The sequence below is a fragment of the Mustela erminea genome, chromosome 2 (genome assembly GCF_009829155.1).
Source record: "Mustela erminea isolate mMusErm1 chromosome 2, mMusErm1.Pri, whole genome shotgun sequence".
In the NCBI taxonomy this organism is placed as follows: domain Eukaryota; kingdom Metazoa; phylum Chordata; class Mammalia; order Carnivora; family Mustelidae; genus Mustela; species Mustela erminea.
The window spans coordinates 133,162,514-133,186,160 of NC_045615.1; the positions used below are offsets into that span (position 1 = coordinate 133,162,514).

General features: G+C 41.0%; 1 long non-coding RNA gene across 3 annotated transcripts in view; it reads left to right on the top strand.

Annotated features, from left to right (window-relative positions):
- LOC116585033 overlaps positions 1-23,647 on the top strand; it is a 155,588-nt gene that overhangs the window by 130,565 nt on the left and 1,376 nt on the right. For 2 of the 3 annotated variants that reach the window (XR_004283437.1, XR_004283438.1), the window contains exons 5-6: positions 8,070-8,205; positions 22,546-22,619. This is a non-coding gene — a long non-coding RNA (uncharacterized LOC116585033). Of the gene's footprint in view, positions 1-8,069; positions 8,206-22,545; positions 22,624-23,647 lie in introns of all 3 variants that reach the window. The other variant, XR_004283436.1, reaches the window with a different exon arrangement.

The window sequence follows — 23,647 nt, forward strand, 5'->3', positions numbered from 1 at the left end:
TCTTAATTGTTATACAGTAAGAATGCCTTGGCAGATAGAGGCAGCCCTGCATCAGACAGGGTAATCGGGGCAGGCTTTCCTGAGGATAAGGCTGACCAGAATGATAAAACGGCACTAGCCTTGTGAGGGATGAGGGCAGGAGTGTTCTGTGCTGGGGAGTAGAAAATGCAAAGGCCCTGAAGTAGGACAGAGCATTTTATTTTATTTATTTTTTTAGATTTTTATTTATTTATTTGACAGACAGAGATCACAAGTAAGCAGAGATGCAGGCAAAGAGAGAGAGAGAGAGAGAGGAGGAAGCAGGCTCCCCACTGAGCAGAGAGCCCAATGTGGGGCTCGATCCCAGGACCCTGATACCAGGACCTGAGCTGAAGGCAGAGGCTTTAACCCCCTGAGCCACCCAAGTACCCCAGGACAGAGTATTTTAAAAAACAAAAGACTGGCTTTACGGGATGGCAAAGTTCCAACCACGTAATGTGTTTGAGCCATTGTAAGGATTTGGATATTCTCTAAGTGCTCTGGAAATCACCAGAGACTGTAAGAAGTGTAATTATGAAGTGTATGATCTGTATTTTTAAAAGTGAACTGCTCTGTAGAAAATGGACTATGGCACAGATGTTAAGAATGATAGCAGGAAGAACAATTAGGAAGCTTAGGCTGTATTCCAGGTAAGATGGTGGTAGCTGGGACGAGTGAAGAAGTAGCAATGGAAATGGAGATAAAAAGATGGATTTGGGATATATTTTGAAGGTAGAAAAGATAAAGCCTGCTGATAGGTTGAGGGGGAGGGGCTCAAGGGAGATAGCTGGGGTAGTTCCTTGGTTTTTGGTTTGACAAGAAGAATCAATCAAATGAGGCAAGACTCTAGGAGAAGAAGCTGGTTTGGACAAAGAAACCAGGAGTTCAGTTTGGATATGTTAAGTTCAAGTTGCTTGTTAGGATTCAAGTAGAGATATCGAATATGTATATAGGAGTAAACTGTAGACTATGCCACCTGGAGCTTAGGGCAGAGCTCTGGGCTAGAGACGCAAGTTTGGGACTCACTAGCTTTGCTAGGAGAGAGGACTCAAGGAGAAAGAATGAACGGAGAACAGAAAGGGTTCAGCATGAGCCCTGGGGCTCTCCAGCACCAAGATGCCGCATTGACCAGAGGGAGTCAGTGGGTGTTGTTCTCGCTAAATCCCGCAAGGACGACAAGAAGCCTGGTTCGGTGTTAGTGCTTCATCTTGTTTATTTAATGCTTCATCCCTCGTTTATTTCGTCAACTTCCTTAGCTTATATGCGGCAGGGTGACCAATAAGGGGCCAAGCAATGGGGAGAGCCAATGAGAGTCCTGTTACTATGCTGATTAAATTTGAAACAGCCAATGACTATGTCCTCCTTTAGAGGGGCTTCACCAGAAAGTTCGTTGTTTACTTGCAGCGTATTTTGCTGGCAGTGAGCCAAGCGCCATCTTATAATGGCGGGGACTTTCCCGGCCAGAGGCGGTCCCTGACATCTCCCCCTTTTTTGTTTTATGGCAGAGATCGTGCCTGTCTTAGGTCGTCAGTAGCAGAAAACATCCTTACCCGTCATCAGACACAAGATATCAATGATCTCTGTCCTGTCTTAGGTTGGTATATTTCTCTACTGATCTTACCCGTCTTTGACTGCCGATCTAGCATGCTTAGCCATATCTGGGGAGATGTCCCAGCCCCTATTGACATAAGGGCTTGTACTATAGCTTGGCTCTGCTCTCGCTGCTGTGTTCTCCATTGGCGAACTTTTCTGAATAGAAGGAGAATGCCAATAAGAAGGAGGACAAGAAGACCAATTGTGCCAGCCCATTGTTTGGTGAACTGGAACATATTGCTGAATGTTTGAAATAGCTCTGGAAGGGAAGCTTGTTGCACACACGTCCTGTGGGAAAACACAAATGGAACCTCTGCTCCAGATTAATACAGGATCCGGGCCTTTCCATTGTCCCGTAAGGATATCCTTCCAAAGAACTAAGGGCTTGGGGGAAGAATCCATACAGGCTGAATGTCTTTCAGCTGCTGCTTGACCGTTTTTATCGAGCGTCAAAAAATTTAAAATTTAACAGTGTGCCATTGGCCTTTAGAAGGTCCTTTAGGGAACCCTCTAACCTCGACTTTGACAGTCCAGATCCCGTAATTAGAATCCCAACCTAATGGCTGTTCTGCGTATACTCGCCGCTAAATCCCGGCTCTAAGGCTGCCCCGCTTCTTATTGCGGATTTGTAAAATCCTGGCTCTAAGGCTGCCCTGCTTCTTATTGCGGACTTGTACAAGTTTCCCACCACCTTTGTAAAATCCTGGCTCTAAGGCCGCCTCACTTCTTATTGCGGACTCGCTAAATCCCGGCTGTAAGGCCGCCCCGCTTCTTATTGCGGACTTGTACAAGTTTCCCACCACCTTTGTCATGGTTCTACCCCGCTTACCTGCGGACTTCTCCCTTGCAAGGTTTTTCTATTTTTCTTAATATTTCCCGGGTTTCGGCACCATTTGTCATTCTCGCTAAATCCCGCAAGGACAACAAGAAGCCTGGTTCGGTGTTAATGCTTCATCTCGTTTATTTAATGCTTCATCCCTCGTTTATTTCATCAACTTCCTCAGCTTATATGAGGCAGGGTGACCAATAAGGGGCCAAGCAATGGGGAGAGCCAATGAGAGTCCTATTACTGTGCTGATTAAATTTGAAACAGCCAATGACTATGTCCTCCTTTAGGCGGGCTTCACCAGAAAGTTCATTGTTTACTTGCAGCGTATTTTGCTGGCAGTGAGCCAAGTGCCATCTTGTAATGGCGGGGACTTTCCCGGCCGGAGGTGGTCCCCGACAAGTGGGAGAGTTGGAAGAGGAGTAGTTGGGAGAGGGAAGACACGAGAACATTTTGATACGTCCAGCGAGAGGTTAACTGTATTTGCTGCTGCTGAGGGGTAAATACGAGGATGAGAAAAGTGACGCTGGATGAGAGCATTCACCAGAGCAGTGGGGACAGAGGCCATACTGGGGTGGATTGTTAAGAGAGTTATAATCCACACAAAGCAAGTATCTGGGATACATATGTGCTTAATATATGGTAAAAATTACTGAGAAAGGACTTGGTGTTCTATTTCACGGATCGCCTATAAAACCCATTCTCCTTGCCTCCTTCCCCCATCCCCTAATTCCTTTGCTTGGAAGATCCCTCACCACCACCACCCCCTGCCCAATTTTAAGTTTTCCACTCTCCCGTATTCGGGGGATGAGCCATTATTAGTCCAGGTCATTCTTGGTGATGTCATTCCTTCTGTCAGTGACTAGTTTAGACCTAAGTGTGCAACCTAGCCCTGGCCAGTGGGATCTCAGGGGCAGCCTGGTGTGGGTTCTGACAAAGAGGGCTCTGCTAATAAACGGATATTCCCAGGACGAAATGCCCCTCTCCTTCATAGTATTGGTGCCTCTTTTTGGAATCTCTGGAATGGCTGCCACCATGTGCCTCGCGACTGGTAGAGGAGCCCTCATGGATAAGCTATGAATGGCAGAGAGGAAATATGGAAATCATTTGTGTACAACTGGCTCTTAGTCTTATGGCAGAACAGAGACAATCTTCAAATAATAAGTGTTTCTCTGGATACAAATATCACACACACCGCTCTGGATGAATGCCGATATTACTACAAATTACCTAGTACCTCTAGACACTGTTCTAAGCTTTCCTTATTATTGTGCAGCTGGGTAAACTGAGACCAGGCGAAGTGAAGTGATTGATCTGGGGGTATCTGGCCAGTAGGATGTAGAGTGAGGATCCCCCCCACTCCGCCCCACTGCGGTCATCATTACTAAACAGGGCGTCTGCAAATAAAGACGCGTTTGTTAGCTATCTGTACTTAAAATGATGGGTTGTTTTTAGATTATATCCTTATAAGCAGCTGTTTTGAGGCTGAGTCAACCAGTGAGCCTGGGAATGTCGAGGAAGTGTGTGTCAGCAATCTTTGGTCAGGGTACACACCGGAAATGCCTGAGTCCCGTTTCCAAAGATTAGCATAAAGGAACGCCTGAGTTGTTTACATTGCTAATTTTAAAACACATACGAAGTAAAAATAACTACCAATAATTTAGAACTTAGTATCTATCTTGTATTCAGCTTTTAGGTACATTGTTTCTCCAAATCCTCGTGGAATCTTGATCCTTGAGAAGATATTTTATACAATTTATCATCGCAGAAAGTAAACTGTGGAGAGTTTAAGTGCTTTGCTCCATGCTATTGGATTTTAATCCAGGTTTGTCTCATTCCAGAGGCCACACCTTTGACTAGCAAATGAATGCATTAAATTTTAACTAAAATTATGGCATAATCCTAGAGGCTGTCTAGCACATGGAGGTAGCATATCATCCATAAAAGGGTCTGTGCATAGAGAAAATCCTTGGAGGAAGGATATGAGATCAACAGTAATGTTAAGAATTATAGTTAATTTTAGTTTTCTTTGTATATCTTTGTTATTAAAAGAAAAACTGTTAAGTAGTTGGGTTTTTTTTTTTTTTTTTTTCAAATCAGATTTTTTCGTCTACAGATTTGGTGACCGGAGGCTGGACAGAGATGTATTTTTTGAGATCCCATAGGATCCCTTTGCTCCCAACCCCCTGGCTGTTGTTCCTTTCTTTTCCATTCTAGCTTCAAGGACATCTCTAGGCGAGGAGATACTCACTTCTCCTCTTTTTGCTTACAAAACCTGTCCAGGGTTGATTGTTTTGTTTTTGTTTTGTAAATCACAAATGTCTTCCCTCCATCTGGGTGGGCAAGACTGAGAATCAAATTTCTCATGTCTTTGCCTCTCTGCTCCTAAAAAAATTCCAAAGACAAACGGAAACCAATTGCCCTGCTGTTTATTTTGGGTTGGGTTGATTGGTACATTAAATAAGTGAAAGCAGTGTTTTCTTCTTTCATCATCTGTAGATAAAAGAGGCACGTGTGTTGAGTTGTGGGAGTTCCTTTTCTATTAACTCTAACTAATGCCACATACTTAAGCACCAGAACATTGGATGATTACTTAGTAAACAACTTGAATCACCTCTCGGATTTCTACTACATCAGTATTTGCAAAGCAAACAGAACCTTGATAAGACCCAGGCAGATTGCAAAATGAATTTCCTGTATATGTTGCCAACAACTCTTTTTTCCTGACAGTCCAGTTACATTTTGCAGGTTTGTATATTGCTTTTCAGGATTTGCATTCTGCCACCTTCATATAAAACTTTGAAAGATATTTACAGAATGCTGTTAGTAATAGTGTGAAACGCAGGAGGCCAGGTTGGAATGGAAATCTTCTGCAAGAGATTCAAGGGAACATTTTATAACTGAATAGTATTTCATACAGGAAATGACAGTCCTTCTTGTGATAAGAGCTGAAATACTATCAAATTCAAGTGATTGTGTTCTAAGACATTAAAATTCCATGAAATATCCTGAAATCTGAATTAGAAAGTGGATATTTAATGAATGATACTGCCTTTCACAGCCATCTTTCTTTCAAATGTACTGTTTTGTTAGATCTTTAAAAGCATATTTATTTTTAAAGTTAAATTCAAGTTCTATTAACATATTGGCTATTTTTCCTTATTAATATATTGGCAGTTTTGGTCATTAAATTGTTTTTCTTGTTTCCGCTTTCGGTCTATAGCACAAACCAGCACAGCTTTCAGAAGCCCCTAAGAAAGAGTGTTCTTTTTTATCTTTCTCACTTGGATTTTATGCTGAAATCATTCTCAAAGTGAAGAGATTACCAGAGGAATATAAAAACTGGCTCTGTCTAAAGTGCCTGATTGTCTTGCCTCACTCAGAGGTAATGACTCAATTCTTTGTCCCTTCAGGAAGAAAGGAAATGCCTGCCCACGGTCCTGCAATGATGTGTGTGGTGGGCAGCCCTAGAGAGGTTAGCTCAAAGGTTTATATAAATTCTCTTTATAACTTGTAGGTAGAGAAATGAACTTTTGATCATAAGCATTAATTTTGCAATATCAAGAACACTTTTAGGGCACCTGGGTGGCTCTTGATTCTCAGGTCATGATCTCGGGATGGAGCCTTACATCAGGCTCTGTGCCCGGTGTGGCACATAGCTATGTTACACCACAAAAACTTCCAGGATTTAAAAATCTGGGTGCATTTTTATCAACATTTTTTGTGCATATCAACACACAAACATATTTATATATGTAATTTAAATTTTGCCCTGTTTAAAATTTTGTTTCCTTTTGTGTGTGTGTGTATAGTACTATTTCACAAGCATTTTCTTATTTTCTCAATAAATATTTGGAAATATTTTAAATGGCTATGTACTATTTCACTGTACAGAATGTAACATTTAAGCATGAGCCAGTATTTGTAACTATTTATAAATTTTAGGGCATTTAGGAGTTCACCATTTTTCCTGTTATAAGTCATTTTGCAGTGTATAAATTTTAAGGCATTTAGGAGCTCACCATTTTTCCCATTATAAGTCATTCTGCAGTGTATATAATGGCTACTATTTATATAGCATCAACTGTGTGGCAGGTCTTTCTTACCACTTTACATGTATTAAGGACATGAATCCTTCCAGCAGAGCTTAGAGCTGGGTAATATGATGATGTTCATTTTATAATAGGGGAACCAGGCATAGAGAATCTGGCTAACTTCTGAGTCTACACTCCTGGCAGTCAGTGGAACTAGAACCCAATCTGAGCGGCCAGACTCAGAAGTCCCCAGCATAGAATTTTCAATTCATCCCAGTATTTTCTGAGGTATAGATTTCTAGAAGCATAATTCATGGATGAAAAGATATAAATTTACTGGGGTGCTTAACTAGCTTAGAGAAAGGCTGTACCAATCTGTATTTTCATATCACATTATAAGGAAGCTTGTTTCACGACATTGTTATCATCCTTGAGTCATCACTTAGGCAAAAATCTTTGGTCAATCTGGTAGGTGAAATTTAGTATTTTATGTTGCTTTATGTACGTTTCTTCTGAGCCCAGTGTTTTAGGCTACAGAGGATGGTCTCTAGTTGATCTGTGTTCGAACTTGGGCGGTGTCTTTGTACAGGGTGGTTATGTGAATTAAATGAATCAGTTCTGGTTCTTCTAGAACAGAACTTGTATACAGAAAGCACTAGATAGCTGCAGGTTATATTCTTATTTGTAAGACTATAGGCTGTGTTGGGGTTCAGACACACTATCCCCAAACACGGCATGCTGGATATTCCAAGCTGAAGGAATCTGAGAAAATGGCAGGTGCTGGAAGGACTCTTCAGTGTCCCCTTCCTCCCCAGAGCAGGTCCTTAGACCCGGTTGTGAGAGGTGTGCTCCCCGTACCTGAAGAAAGAAAAGAGCAGCATTGTGGTCTCTGAAGCCTGAGAGTGGGACGCCTAGAGGAATTGGAAATGGCTGGCCTTTTCAAGTTTTGCCCAGTTTATTACCTTTGGCTCATACCCCTTTGTTCTATCACATTTTGCCATGACTTTTTCCATCAAACATAGTATAAAAGCACTCAGGGTTAACCATTTCTTTGGGTCTTTATTTTATGAGGGGCCGTATATCGTGTAACATATATATTCAGTACATTTGTATGATCTTCTCTCCCTCAGCGTACAGTCAGTCTGATTAGAGAGCCCCAGTTGGAGGATCTACATACATCGATCCTTTTCTCCCTTACATAGTAAGATGAACATTATTTCCTGTGTTGGTTGGCTGTTTGTATGTTCCCTTTATACATTTCCCATTTGAGTACATTCCCAAAATGAGTACATGGACTCATTTTCAGAAGATTCATAGACAGAAGATTCTCTACAACATTCCTTTAAGATAGTACCGCAGTATTTTCATTAAGAGGGAAAAGAGACTCGGTATTGATTGAATCAGACGTCGCATTTGAATGGAACTCGTAAAATAGTGTGCATTTAAGGATTACAATACTATGAAAGAACACCTCCCTTTGGTTCAGTAATCAATGTGTAGACCAGAGCATGCATTGCTTTTGCAATTTAAAAAGAAAGGTAATGGAAAGAGTCAGGTTTCGGTGGAACACAAAATACAACAAACACATTTCATTACAGAGCTCAGAGGACTGTGTAACCATCTCTTCGAATTACAAAATCAATCGTGAGTTGGACATTCGGGGATGAAAACACCAAAATGCTGCAGCTGCTTACTAGTTTGGGGAGGAATGTGCTTCGTGTATAATTAATAGAGGTAAGCCATTACAGAGAACAAAAAAATAAAATTAAATCAAGTAAGCATACCTATCAACTGCTGGGAAGAGGTGAAATAGGGTGTGAATCATTTTATTTTGGCTGAAAGTCTCATGCTTTGATAATTATAGTGTGAGGCTTTATATCCAATCTCCCGTGAAGCTGAGCATCTTCCTTAAGTTAAAGAAACATTAGATGTGACATTAAAGCAATCAATAGAACTAGCGTGAACCTAGAGCCAAAACATTTAAAGCAGAAAAGGAAAAAAGCCAGATTGGTAGATCTGCACAATGTACACGAAAGCCAACAAATTCTTGTTTAATTGGGTGTATGCAGAAAGGCATTGAACTCACAGTTAGCGAGGAAGAAACCCAAGGAATGGGGAAGGAAGGGTCCATTACTAGATTATTAACAGTAGTAACAAGGGTGGCAGTGGGTGTTGGAGTGTGTTCTTTGGGCATACACTGCGCAGGGCACTTAAAGTACAATACTTCCTTTAACCACCAGCACAACTCGGGAGGGGAATATTATGGTCTTCCCAGGGGCCCACAGCTATTGATGGACATAGTGGATCTTCCAAGGCATGTCTCTCTTCAAAGTCTGTCGTCTTAACCACTTGGAGATATTGCCACAGCCTTCCCTAACCCCATTATTTTTGGCTCTTCTCCATTTCTGCCCGTTATTCCTTCATGCCCGCATTCATTATATATCACAATAGTTACAGCGTTCTTAATATAGGCTAAAACCTGGCTAACATGCCCTTCACATAATGAAGGGAATCTGATGGCAGTGTTTCTGCCATCCGTGGAACTTGATCAGAGGAGATGAAGAATTGCAGTCTCCTGATAATCACCGTCATCAGAAAGCATTTATTAAGTGCCCCCAAAGTGCCAGAACAATTTCTAGGCACGGTCCTTGCAGTCCGTATAATTTTGGCTGCAATGGTTTACTCTCGTGTTATCCCCTCTGCTTTGCATGTAAGGAAACTGGGACTCAGAGACATTGCACAGTTGGATCAAATTGCAGTCAGTGTGACGTGCCTGATCTGGGATTCCAGCCCCAGCTGCAGGAGCTCTCCTGCTTCATTACTGCATCACGCTGCCTTATTCCCATGCCCTTTAATGCTTTAGTCGATTTCATGTCAGAAACTAATTCTCAGTGCCACCATCTTTTCTATTTTTCCCACTGCCCTGTTGCTGCTCTGCTAGTCACTAATGTTGCCAGAATTCTCCACAGATAGGGTCATTTTTGTACAAAGTAATGTGTTCAGAATTATGTGTTAATACTGGTCTCTACCAGCCCCTATCCACACCTCCTGCCAGAAACACACACACACACATACATTTGCACACACACACTTGAGTGTGCACGTGTGCACCTGCATGCACGCACGCGCGCGCGCACACACACACACACCCCTTTACCATAAAGGCATGCATTAAATGAACTAATATTCAATATACTAATTAAACAGTTTCCAGAGAAGTCAGACCACGGCAGCTTTTTGCTTTCAAGGCACGTCTATGCAAATTCCGAGCAATTTTCAACTGCAGCCGCATTAGCCATAATGCCTCTAAATCAGTCTTCTTTTTAGGAGGCCTCATAATCTTGGGTGCTGTGACGCAGCTTAGACCCATCTTTCCAAATCATTTCAATCACTCCTATAAATGTGTCATAAGCATATGCTAGCTCTGGCAAAGTGATAAATCTTCCCTCTACTGTAAGCTATATGCTGAGACTTGTATCTGTTTAAGGAATATATGGGCTATAAGAAGCAGCTCTGTCTTTATATGCTATGGGTCCTTTGAAGAGTGTTAAAATATTTCAACATTAAGTATCTTAATTGAACATGTAATTCTGATATGGTAGGGTACCTACTTGGGGGTACAGTTGGTGGACATCCTCTTCAGGTGTTAACACTGTTGTCTTGCTGCATGACCTAAGACAAGTTACTCAATTTCTCTCTAAGTCCAAATTTACTTTTCTTAGAGTGGGGATGATATCTTTAGTGACTTTAATACCTAGACAAAAATTCTATGGCATACTTCCCATCGATTGGTTGAGTCTATATCCCCTGCTTTTGAAAGGGGTGGGCTTGTGACTGCTTGAGCAATAGAATAGTGAGGTGATACCATGTGACTTCATGAGGGTTGTGTGGCTGCCATCTTGCTCATCGGAACACTTGCTCTTTGAGCTCTGTACATCCATGTAAGAAGTCTTGATATCCTCAGTGCACCAAGTACTATGGTTAACAGTCTCAAATGAGCCCAGGTTTCCATCCATCTCCACCAAGGTGCTTGACATGAAAGTGTGACCATCTTGGGCCTTTCAGACCTGCCCATCTGTCAGCCAGATACCACTGAGCAACTTTCATTTACATCATGTAGAAGTTTCACCCAGCTAAATTCTGCCTTAATTTCTGACCCATGAAATCATAAAGTATAATAATAATTGTTGCTTTAAGCCACTGTGTTTGGATAAGGAAAACACTGTTTCATCCTTTGTGAAGGTTATTGTAGGACTCTTAGCTCAGGGCCTGACTCGCAGTAAACACTCAATCAATGTTAGCTCTTATTTTAATTTATTGAGCATCTACTGTGATTGCAAAACTGAATAAAGTGTTTTGAGGCATAGAAAAGCAAACACACACACTTTGCTCTTATAGATTTGGAAGTGGCAGGGAAAATGGATACATATGAGAAGATAATGTACATACCATTTGTGTAGTAAATATTATAACTCTCAAAAGAGTTCTAAGAAAGGTGAGGGAATCACTGTGAAGAAAGTGGCTCTTGCACTCTGCAACTGAGGCATCATCTTCAGGGAGAGAAAGGGAGTATTTATTTGTTCATACAGAGACTGCGTAAGATAGTTTATTTGATTTGGGACAAGGGGTTGTATTTGAATTCCCATTTTATAGATTAAAAGATGAGAGAGGTGATGGTGTATTTTTTTTATTTCTAAGATATCTTCTTTAATTTTTATAAGAGAAAAAGGACTTCTTTTTTTTTAAAAATATTTTATTTATTTATTTGAGAGAGAAAGTGAGAGAGAGAGAATGAGATGGGAGAATGTCAGAGGGAGAAGCAGACTCCCCATGGAGCTGGGAGCCCGATGTGGGACTCGACCTCAGGACTCCGGGACCATGACCAGAGCCGAAGGCAGTCGCCCAACCCACTGAGCCACCTAGGCAGCCCCGAGAAAAAGGACTTCTAATTGATTAAAAATATAACATATTAAGACCATTGCAGATGCAAATAAAATCCTGTAGAAACACACATGTACACTAGTCTATGCAACCACACATAGGATATAAAAAATTCTATTTCTGACAGAATATATCTTTGCTCCCAAGCTACTAAGTACCATTTATAATATTTTTCTATGTATTATTATATAACAAGAACAACTCAATAGATTCCAAACTCCCAAAATGGTACAAGCCACAGTATTTAACATGCAGCACGAGAGTAGACATTAAAAACTAAAATATAAACACAAGAAAATTTGCTATTAAAAGGCACTATCTTAAAAGACTCTTGGGTGAAACAGAAATCAAAACTGCAGAGCACCTGGGTGACTCAGTTGGTTAAGCATCTGACTTTGGCTCAGGTCATGATCCTGGGGTCCTGGGATTGAGTCCCACATGGGGCTCTGCACTTAGTGGGGAGTCCACTTCTCCCTCTCTTTTTGCCCCTCCCCCTGCTCTCTCTCTCAAATAAATAAATAAATTCTTTAAGAAAATCAAAATTGCAACTACGTGTTGGATATGTCCTATATCTTGTTCAACATGGTGATTTCATGTGTACATATGGGTGTGTTTATAGTTGGGTTCTTTCCATAAGAAGCTCCATGGACTTCTGTTTCCAATTTGTGTTCTTCCCTTACAACTATGATTGTTTCATTATTTCTTAGAAATTTTTGTTAGGAAGTTCGATTATAACCCCCTCTTCGCCCTGTTGGAAAGGGGGGGATTGCCACCCTAGAGTTATTGGGGTGGTGGGACACAAAGCAAAGGATAGCTGAGGTCAATAGTAGTTCACGGAGGGAAGAGGCACACCACACACTCTGCAGGACCACACAGATTTGTGCTCAGGAGCAGAGTAAACAATTGGGGGGCTGTGGGATTTAGACTTTACAGAATCAGCAATGACTCCTGGTTCCTATGGGAGGGTATAACTTAGCTGATTTGAATAATTCCAAAGGCTTATAGGGAAATGAAAACCACTACTCAGGGATAATCAAGAACCATGCTGGTCTTTTTGGCAAGGAGGTTCTTTAGACTAGGCAACCTTAGTACAGGAATAGATGGGGAGGGGAACCTGTGCTTAGGCTGTTGGAGGCCCTCGTGATTTTACCAGATATGTAAATTTTAAAAGGAGCACGTGATACTGAGGTTTACTTATCAGCCCTACACCACAATATAACTAGCTTAGGATGCCAAAGTCAATGAAAAGGGGAGCTTGGATTTGAACCCAAGTGTGTCTGGACCCAGGTCTGTTCACCTGGCTCAAAGGCTATGCACTGGATGCAAATGAAAGAGAGAGTAAGTATGTGAAGACAACTGAGTGAGAGCTGCTTCTTTTTTGTGCTCTCTTTCATTGAATTTAATCTGATTGCAAGGCACCCAATATCCTGAGAATGCTCATGGGTATTTTATGACAGGGATAAACGATGTTACCATTGGTGGAAGGGTACACAGGTGATTACTTTTGTAACTTTCTGTGAGTCAATAATTATTTCAAAATTAAAAATTAAAAACAGTGCTCCTGGAGCCCAAGATTCTAAACAAGGGTCCTAGATTTGGAGATAGTCGCTGTAATCACTATAGGGCAGTAGAGTTGGGGTTGATCTTGCAATGATTGATCTAACACTTTTCACTCTTTCACATTTCATGTCCTCGTGTCCTTCCATATCAGCCCAATTCCATGGTAATTACTAAAGTCATTCTCTTGCACACACTCCTAATTCCTTGACTCTTTTATAGTCTTTGGAGTCACTGGCTGAGCCCTAGCCCTGGCTGAATCCAACTCTGCCTCTGCTGTGTCCTTACCTGAAGACCTGGGTCTTGCTGAAGAAAATGACACCAGGATGACTGGGATCATTTTAAACTCATGACCCTGACCCTCTAATCGTCCCTCAGTGCTACTTGATACCATAGAATGTATGTTTATGTCCCTCCCCAAATTCCTATGTTTAAATGTGACTCTCAGTGTAATGGTATTCAGGAAGGGGGACATTTAGGAGGTGATTAGGTCATAAGGGTGAAGCTCTCATGAATGAGATTAGCGCCATTATAAAAGAGACCCCACAGAGCTCTCTCACCACTTTTACCATGGGAAGACACAGCAAAAAGATGCTGTCTGTGAACCAGGAAGTAAACCTCACCAGACACTGAATCTGCTGACATCTTGCTTTGGATTTTCTAGTCTTCAGGATAATGAGAAATAAATTTCCATTGTTCATAAGCCACCATATTCTCTTTTAGGCATCCAAGTGGACTAAAACACCTGGCAATTACTCTTCACGTCTCATTTTCCTTAATGTCAAATGTATATACCTTCTCTTCTTTCCTCAAAGCTCCAGCATCTCCTTTCCTGACCCCATGCTTGGCTTTTTACATCACTGTTCAAATTAATGGAACTGGGAAAGAACGTCAGCAAGCTCCTAGGACTAGCCTTTTACCCACAGATTTTACCTCTCTTCCCATTGGTGTAATTGAGCTTTGCGAGCTAAGTGAGACCCACTCCTCTGCCAGTGTGTTAGACTCAGTCCCCTCCCACTCAATGCTCAAGGACAAGGACAAGGACAATGCCTGAGCAATTATCCTCTCTGTCTTCTAGACCGTCACTTTCCCACTCAAGTAGATTATTCCCATCCACATACAAATGTCATTATTTCTTCCATCTAACGAATAACTTTCTGTGCCCACTTTACCCTCTGACTTCCTGTTCCTCTTGCAACAAAACATTTTGAAAGGATTTTCCAGACACACCAACTCTAAATCTTCCTCTGTGTCTTTTGAATTCAAACCAAACAGTCTTTGGGCCCAGGTACTTCATGTCATGGTCATCAATGACATTTCACTGCTAAATTTAGGGGTCCATTGGCCTGTCAGCAGCATTTGATAAGCTTAATCCCTCATTCTTTCTTGACATACTTTCTCAACTTGGCTTCTAGCACAGTGTCTCCTGGGTTTCCTCCTGTACCAGTGATTGCTCCCTTCTCAATCTCTTTTGCTGGTTTTTTTCCCTCTATATCATGTCTTAATGATAGAGTGCTCCACATCTCAGTTTTGAAACTCTTCTCTCTCTCTCTCTCTCTGTCTCTGTCTGTCTATATTCACGTCCTTGGTGATCTTCATCAATTTTATGGTTTCAAATACTGAGCATGTGCTGGGACCCTCAAAATTTATAGCTCCAGCTTGGATCTCTCCCCTGTGCTTTAATTCCAGAGTCATATGTCAAGATTTCTACTTTGTCTGATAGGAAGATCAAATGTAACATATCCAAAGCCAAAGATCCCAATGTTTCTCCCAAGTTTCAGTGTTTTGCAGTTTCCTCCTACTCCATTAACAGAAACCCCACAAAACTCTCTTTTCCTCACACTTCTCATTAAGTTGGTCAGAAAATGTTTTTGGCCCTACCTTGAAAAATGTACTCTAACCTGACAGATTCTCACCCCTCCACTGTCACCACTCTTGTTCAAACTGCCATTGTAGATTATTGCAGAAGTTCTCTGTGTGGGAAAAAGTCCTGTGCTCTACTTCATAGCCTCTCAACCTAAGTTTTTACTCCCGCCATTGCTTCCACACCTGGCTGCTTGTTAAGTGTGGTCTGGTGGTAGCTCCCCTCAAATGATCTCTAGCTTTCTCATCTCTTGCTTTCCTCCAGAGCTTCTTTGCCTCTCCTAAGTGTGATATCCATGGGAACTTCCTCATTCTTTTGCTTTCCATTTTCAGATCTGGAAGTTAAAGAGAATTACGTCTCCATGGGATGACACCTGATCAATAGGGAATGAGAAAAATGGTGGGAAAAAAACGCCCTCTTCCATCTTTTGGGTGGACAGTTCTGAGTATCAGCTTTGAGGCTTCCCTGCATGGAATCCCACTTGCTCACAGCAGCTAGCTTTGTAAAGACATTCACTGGTTCTGGTTCCCTGTTTTATTCTTCTCAGGGGCCCAGTTCTCTCCTTTGGGGCCACTTTACAAAATAAGCTATCTGTGGGCAGCCATTGTGTCAAGCATTGCTTTTGGGGAAACGCAGGCTAAGCTTCCTTCTCGTTGGTCTCCTTCTTCCATTCTTGCTCCATGCAGTCTAATCTCAGCTGAACAACTGAAGTGATTCCTTTTAAAACTTTGATCTAATTATCCCACTTCTTTGTTTACAATATCTAATGGCTTCCCATCTTACACAGAGTCAAAGTGGAAAAGTATTGTAATCCCTTCATAGGCCCTACTAAATCCATCCTTTCTGATTTTATCCCACCTGATCTAACTTCATGTTATCTACTGGTCTCTTCCATCTGGTATCCCTGTCCTCTTTGCTGATCCTTGAACACCCTAGGCATGCTTCTACCTCAGGAGCCTTGAACTTGCTCTTCCCTTTTCCTCCAGTTGCCTGCATGGCTCACGTCCCTCCCCTCCTTCAGATCCTTACTCAGATGTTACCTTCTCAAGAAGGTCTACCCTAGACAGTCTGTGTAAAATTGGAAACTTTATTTGCCAACATGATATTTTCTTTGCTTATTTTGTCTTTCTCCATAGCATTCATTTAACAATTAATATTTAATTATTTTAGTATGTTATTTTCTTTTTTAGTCTATTTCCACGAGGATGTAAGCTCTAGGAAGGCAGGGAATTTTGCTCATTTTCTTCATCCTGTATCTTTAGTGCCAAAAATAGTGTCTGGCATGGAGTAAACATTTAATGTATATGTGTTAAATGAATGAATGAATAAATAGTCATCTTTTTGGTGTTTCAGGCATCTAGGCAGCTATAAAGATGGTCACATTAAAGGCAATAGATGTATTCTTTCCTAATCTTCTTTATCTTTTATTCTGTTTATAGTGTCTCCCAAACTCAGAAGTCTGAGTAGAGCCAACATACAATAGGAAACTATGGAAGGCTCTGATATTTATTAACTACTGAATGAAGATTTTTAAAAAAATTTTTATCTTTTATTTTTAAATTTAATTTAATTTTTTCAGTGTTCCAAGAGTCATTGTTTATGCACCACACCCAGTGCTCCAGGCAATACGTGCCCTCCTTAATACCCACCACCAGGCTCACCCAACCCCCCACCTTTCTCCCCTCCAAAACCCTCAGTTTGTTTCTCAGAGTCCAGAGTCTCTCATGCTTCATCTCCCCCTTCGATTTCCCCCAATTCACTTTTCCTTTCCTTCTCCTAATGTCCTCCGTGTTATTTCTTATGCACCACAAGTAAGTGAAACCATATGATAATTGGCTCTCTCTGCTTGACTTATTTCACTGAGCATAATCTCTTCCAGTCCCATCCATGTTGATACAAAAGTTGGGTATTCATCCTTTCTGATGGAGGCATAATACTCCATTGTATATATGGACCATATCTTCTTTATCCACTCATCTATGACCCTGCAGTTGCACTGCTGGGTATTTACTGCAGAGATACAGATGTAGTGAATGTAGTTTTTTTTAAGGTAACTTGGAGAGGTAGAACTAAGTAGAAGGAAGAGTATTCATTATAGACATTATTCGATTTGGGGATATCTTCTACTTAGGTAGAAGATTCAATTGTGTAAATGAAGTGACAGAAGGCAATGAAGATGTAACTGTCTAAATGTCTTGATTACATTCTTATGACTGAAATCCACTAGTAGAGATACATAGGCATTGCAGTTTCTGCTAACATTGAATACCTGGGAGATATAACAGGCAATTATCAGTGATTTTCATGCAATTATAAATTGGTTCTAATAATATTTCTACTCTAGTTTTGCCACATTCATTTTATTAATACAGTTCTTTTTGTTCAATTTATTATTCTTCCTTGGCTAATTCAAATACCATCAAAAAAGAAAATTCACACCACGCTTCCCCTCAAAAACATACTCTTTTTTAGTTAATTGCTGTCATTGTATTTAGCAAGCAAGCTATTGCTGCAAAAAAAAAGCTAAGATTTTTATGGCAAAATTTTTTGAACCTAGGGCAACTGTAAATCTCAATTACATTGTCACAAAATTGTCTATATTTATAATTAAATTTGAAAATTAGAACCAGTAATTTGGGTCTGATTCATTTGAGATATATTTATTTATGCCTTCCTAATATTTAGGACATACTGGCCATTCATTAGAACTTCTCTCAGTATCATTTGCCATTGATTGGGAGCTTCCGAATTCAGCTTGTTTTACCAATCTAGACCTACTTTGCAATGTATTCAAAGTAACTTTATTTTATATGGGTTATAAGTAGCGAATGAAAAGCAAGCATAAGTTAATGTTTTTGGCTTGAAGTACAGAATATTTCAGAACATAAATTTTCTTAGTGTGTGGTTCTAATGATATTATATAAAGGCAGTTGGTCTAAAAATGCTATTTTTTTCTTAAAGGAGATAGCAGGCAAAAACAACATCATAAAAATACATTGTATTTGTATCCCATAATTCTTACAGATCATGTTAACTTCAGAATTTCTGCATAAAAACAGTATATAGTATTAATTTGGACTCAGGTCTTGCCCATTAACTAGCGAGAAAGCTCATACCCAGATCTTTTCCATTTGGACTGGTGGTTTTGTGAGTTTTTCACACGTGCTCTAAACATTCTCTTTCTAGAGAGAGAGTGCTACAAGAATTGAGGGAAAAGTGGGTAGGGATGAGCACATTCCTAAAAGTGGGAACATTTACTGCTCACTGCTGACATTACTATGTATTAGTAAATATGGTTTTAGAAATACAGTTCCTGTGACCAGCACCTATCTTACCTCTCCTCTGCTTCCCAATAACCCATGCTTCACTTTTCAACTTGCTTTTAAAAGGACATCATCTTGGGCATGTGGGTGACGCAGTCCATTAAGCATTTGCCTTCGGCTTAGGTCATGATCCCAGGGTCCTGGGATCGAGTTCCATGTTGGACTCCCTGCTCAATGGGAAGCCTGCTTCTTCCTCTGCCTGCTGCTCCCCCTGCTTGTGCTCTCTCTCTCTTTTTGACAAATAAATAAATAAAATATTTAAAAGGATATCATCCTAATCTATATATATGAGGAGAGACAGTGGTGGAGGCAGCTGGTGAAAAGTAGAATTAGGTAGAAACTAGGAGCAGGCAGAAGCAGGAGTCAGGTTGTATGAAGCCATATAGAAACTAGTGGAAAAAAGTCAAGTAAAGTGAAGGTCATAGAAGCAGAAAAGTTCAAAAGGTGACAGGTTGTCCTGAATACACAGAGGCTCAGCCTGCTCGAGGTGACACTTGGGAAGTAGGTGGAGACTGTGGTATGATATGCTTCTGACCTCAGTTTCCTATTCTCCTTGGGACCATGTGCTTGAAGCTCTGCTCTGCTCTTTGGAGAGTCTGTGTCCTTTCCAGGCCTGCAGTGTTCACACGTCTCATGGAGTCTTGGGCTGTCCTGGTCCCTTTATTCCCCTACAGAATATTCTGGTTCAGGGTTCTAAACCTTGAGAGATTTATTCCAGATATATGCCAAGGGATCAGTAGGTCCTACAGTGGAGTCCCCCTCTTCCAAACTAGTTCTGTGAAACTTACATTGACTCAATGAGAAGAAATGGGAATTTCAGACAGATCAGAAAGGAGACAATTTGGATAGATAATTTGGTCTTTGATGCCTCCAGAATTCCATCTCATAAGAGATCGTTCTAAAGTGTTCAACATTCAGAGAAGAGATTTAGCTCGGAATCATAGGATTTTATAGCTAAAGAGGGATTATTTCTGCCAATACTTCCTAATCTCCTAATCGCTTCCTGTGCATGTCTCCACAGCAGGTGCTCACGTAGTGTTTGTTAACAAACAACATTGGCCGAGAAAGAAACGTTTCTGTTTTAGAATGACATCTGGTGTCAGTGTTTGTGATGTGCACAACATAGCTGGTAAAATCCATAGTTGAAATAGAAAAGCAACTTTTTACAGATGTTGTGGGACTGGATTGTTATCAGATATTGGCACTTCAGTGGGTCGGTTTAATTCTCATTTGGTTGCTATAGGTACAGCATTTTTATAGCAAGCTCTATCTAGGAATGGGGGAAGTAAATCGAATACTGAAGGGATTTTAAGAGTGCTGGAAAAGCCCTCTGCCATCTGCTCCCTAAAATACTTCCCTTGTTTTCTGGTGCCTGAAATTTCACAAATGGAGTTTCAGATTTCCTCTTATGTTTCCTTTCCCTCTGAACACAAAATAACCATATAGATTCACCTGGGGAGGTGCTATAAAAACATCGCATGCTTGGACCTGACCCCAGAGTGTCTGCTCTTATTAGTCCGGGTTAGAGCCCAAGTACCGGTGTTTGTTAAAGCCCCTAGGTAACTTTAATGGGCATCAGGGTTGATCAGCGCTGTCCGTGGGACACTAAGGTGTGCCCATTTGCACCTGAGATGGCTGAGTGTGGGCATTTTGCTTTTGTTTTAGATCAGCTGTCTTCCTGAAAACCAGGCTACTAGAGGGGAGAAAGGCAGTAAAGAAAGAGAATTCTGGACACTAAGGGAAGCCAAGCGGTCAAAACCAAAGACTCAGAGTGGAAGACATGGGATTTCCAAAGCCAAGTGCTGTCCATTTCACTGTGCCGGAAGGCCAGGCTTGTTTGTATTGATGACAAACAGTGAAAAAATGCCAAGCAGAAGCGTCTGTTGCCTCCCTCCCCTTCTCTGGGGCATTCCAACAGCCATCCTTGTATAGGTCGGGGCTCAGGGAAAGGGCACACACTCTGATCTGGAGGCAGCCCAGGGAGTTTTAAGATGCTGTCGCCACAGTTGCTGTTGCTCTGCAAACCTATCCAGGAGGTGCATCGTTTCTCCTTTGATTGGAAGTTCCAGATTAATGGTCCTGAAAATCGAATTAGCTCAGTGACTGTTCAAAGATCCGTGGTGATAAAAAAACAAGCCAGCACACAGAAACCACCCGTGGTTAGTTGCCCGGAAGCTTTTCAGCTTGGAGTTTTCAGGGTTAAAGTGAATCTGAAATGGTAATACAACACAGGCAGATCAAGGTGGCGGTTATAGGTAAAATGTTACAAAATATTCTCAAGTGTCAATGTCTTGGAGTGAGCAACCAATGCCTAGACATTCTTTTTTCCCAGCTAGCAGTCCTTTGCTTTTCTTTGCTTAGATACTCCTCAAGTTTTCAAAACAGCAAGAGTGGTCAAAGAAAATACATTAATTGAAAGTGGGGTAAAGGGAGTCTTTGCAGGGAGTTAACGTATCCTTTTAAATTGCCAGAGGTCCTAGAAATGTTTTCCCCCTATAATCAGAAACGGAGACGTCTCATTAAGTTGGCTCCCTGAACATGCTTTGGAATGGGTCCCTCCAGGAGTGGATTTCCCTGCAGTAAAGCTAACATGCCCCTCTCCGCTACACTAGCTTTCTGGGGCCCTAGAAATGAGTTCTTTTTCTTTTCTCTCTTCCTCCCTTCCTTCCCTCCCTCCCTCCTCCCCCCCCTCTTTCTTTAGATTTATTTATTTCTTTCAGAGAGAGAGCAAGAGAGAGAGAGAAAGCATGAGTGGAAGGGCAGAGGGAGAGAATCTTGAGCAGGGCTAAGCACGGAGCCTGATGCGGGGCTCGAACGCATGACCATAAGATCACGACCTGAGCGAAAACCAAGAGTTGGACTCTTAAGCCACTGCCTCACCCAGGCGGCCCTAGCAATGAGTTCTAATGGTCGTATGTTTTGTAAAATTTGAAAAACATAAGGTGCTTTAACAGCCATCAGTTAAGACTACTTGTTCCCCCTCCAGAATTCTCTCCTGCTGTGTGGGGTCAGAGAATGCATTTTTTGGGGGGATCTGATGAGGGGAATTTATGAGCTACTTTGCATAGTTTGCTGTCATCTGAGAATATACCTATGTGATTACTCATCACCCTGGCGTACACATAAGCTAACTAAACCATGCCCACTGTATGATGTGTCTGGCATCTTGACTTAAAAGCACAGTAGTATGCAATAAGTCAGCTTACAGAAACATGTAGGAAAAGGGGTAAAACAAACCTTGGAATATATGGAGACTGAAACTACTCTGGAAAATTCTCTCAACTGCCCTTCAGATGTGGAAAATTGTAAATGGGGGTTCACACTGACACCTAACTAAAGCTGTTCTTTCTAGTCAATAACACTTCATCTTTTTTTTTCTTTGATGAGAATTATATGAAATAGAATTTGTAGAAATTCCTATGTTTATAGAGCATAAACCGAAAGCAGTAGGATTAACTGCAGAGTTGCACATTTTGCACATTCCAGCACATCAGATGGAATGTCTTACCTTAGTAAAGTTTGGCAGTTCCAGATAAAATTGTCTCCCATAAAGTAAAACAATCGACTATGCTCAAAGAAAGACTGACTTATTCTGCTAGTCTCTGTATTTAGGTAATGTTTCAAAATTGTTGCATGAAGAGGTAATCAAAAAGAATGCAGCAAAAAAAAAAAAAATTAAGAAAAGGTAGTATAGAGAGAGATTTCTGGAAGGAGATAATAAATGTATTATTTTTCAGGGTTTTGTAATGTTTTAATTTTTTAAAGATTTTATTTATTTATTTAGATCTTGAGAGGGGGAAGGGGCAGAGGGAGAGGGAGAGAGAAAATTTCCAGCAGACTCTGAGCTGAGCACAGAGCCTGATGCAGGGCTTGATCTCACAACCCTGAGATCATGACCTGAGCCAAAATCAAGAGCTGGACGCTTCACTGACTGAGCCACACAGGTGCCTCTGGAATGTTTTTGTTTTTAGTCAGCTTTAAAAATTTTATAATTTGCTGTGACTTCTTTTATTATAACTAAATAGCCCTGTTACACTTAATCTTATATTCTCAATTTTGAATTCTTTTCTTAAAGAAGGAGCTTCCAAATTGTGTTAAGTGGCAGGGTGCACAGAATGTGGATCTGTCCCCTGTCTTTCTGCGGCAGCCATTTTCTCATGGTATGGACAAGCTCTAAAGTGTGGGTATAGAAGGGAATCGTGGCCCCTGAGCTAATACTTTTCTGCTTGGTCAAGAATCAGAAGCTAGGTTGTCTTCTGAACTCTGCCATTTATTGGCCGGATGGTCAGACCCACAACTCTGAGGGAAGGGAAGGGGGAGAGAAATGTTATTTAATGAGCATTCAGTAGTAAAATGCCAGGATCCTAACAGTACTTTTTCTTTATACAGTGTCTCACTTCATCTTCACAACTGGTTTACGAGTGTGGAGGAAGCTGTGATGAATGGAAAGATGGAGAACTTCTGTGAGTGAGCGCTCTGGAATTACAACATATATCTGTCTGGCTTTATGGACAGTGGATTTTTGTCCTGACTTATAGATTTAAGACTCTAAGCTTCCTCAGCTATAAAATGAGGGTAATTAGGTCTTATTTACCTGCTTCCCAGGGTTGTGTCAGCCATCAGTTGAGGAAGCCTGTGAGAAAGCACTTTAGATATTATTCTATAAATATGAAATAACATTAATACCTAAGGATTGGAATGCAGCCCATAAGATTTGAGGTACTCAGTTATTTAACAACTCTGAGACACTGTGGCAAGGGGGGCTTCTTAAGTATGTTTCCCAGGTAGTGGTACAGCACGTGTTCTGTGCCAACTACCTGGGGTTAGCTGTTTCCTGCTTGGACCCCAACAGGGATGTGTCTCTTCCTACTAAATATATTCTTGGTTCCACATCCAGGTAGAGAACAGAAGTGTGGAAGGATAATCACAATAGTAAAAAGAGATACAGAGCTTAGAGCTGAGTTTGGAGAAAAAAAATGGCACTGAATGCACAGCCTATGAGAGGAAGTCATCATCCAACAAAAGCAATTATTTATAGATTTGGTCATTTCCATGAACCTTGTACCTTTTTGGCATCTCAGAATAATATGGTCAAAGTATTACAGGCTCAAATAACAAGGTTACCACCAGAATTTTCAAGAAGATAAATCCAAATCGGACCAAAACAGAATTTCTCTTGGTGGGTTGGGTAAGGAAGAGTAATTCCTGATAATTCATGACTAAGAAGGAAGTTTGGTTAGCCTCAAGGATGACACTGTTGAGTTATTTAAAGAAAGTTGTGTATGTTCATGTTCAGCGTAAGTGTATCTGAATATAGATGGTTTTTTTCTGTTTAGTAGTCCTCAAAGAAACCACAGTTATTCTTCAAGTGATATGAATATAAAAGTCATCCTACATATTTCCATAGACAGGTGCTTGAACTAGGTAGATCATACTCTGGTTATTGTAGTCAAGATTCTGGCTTCGGTACAAGGTAGAACAGGGTCAGAAA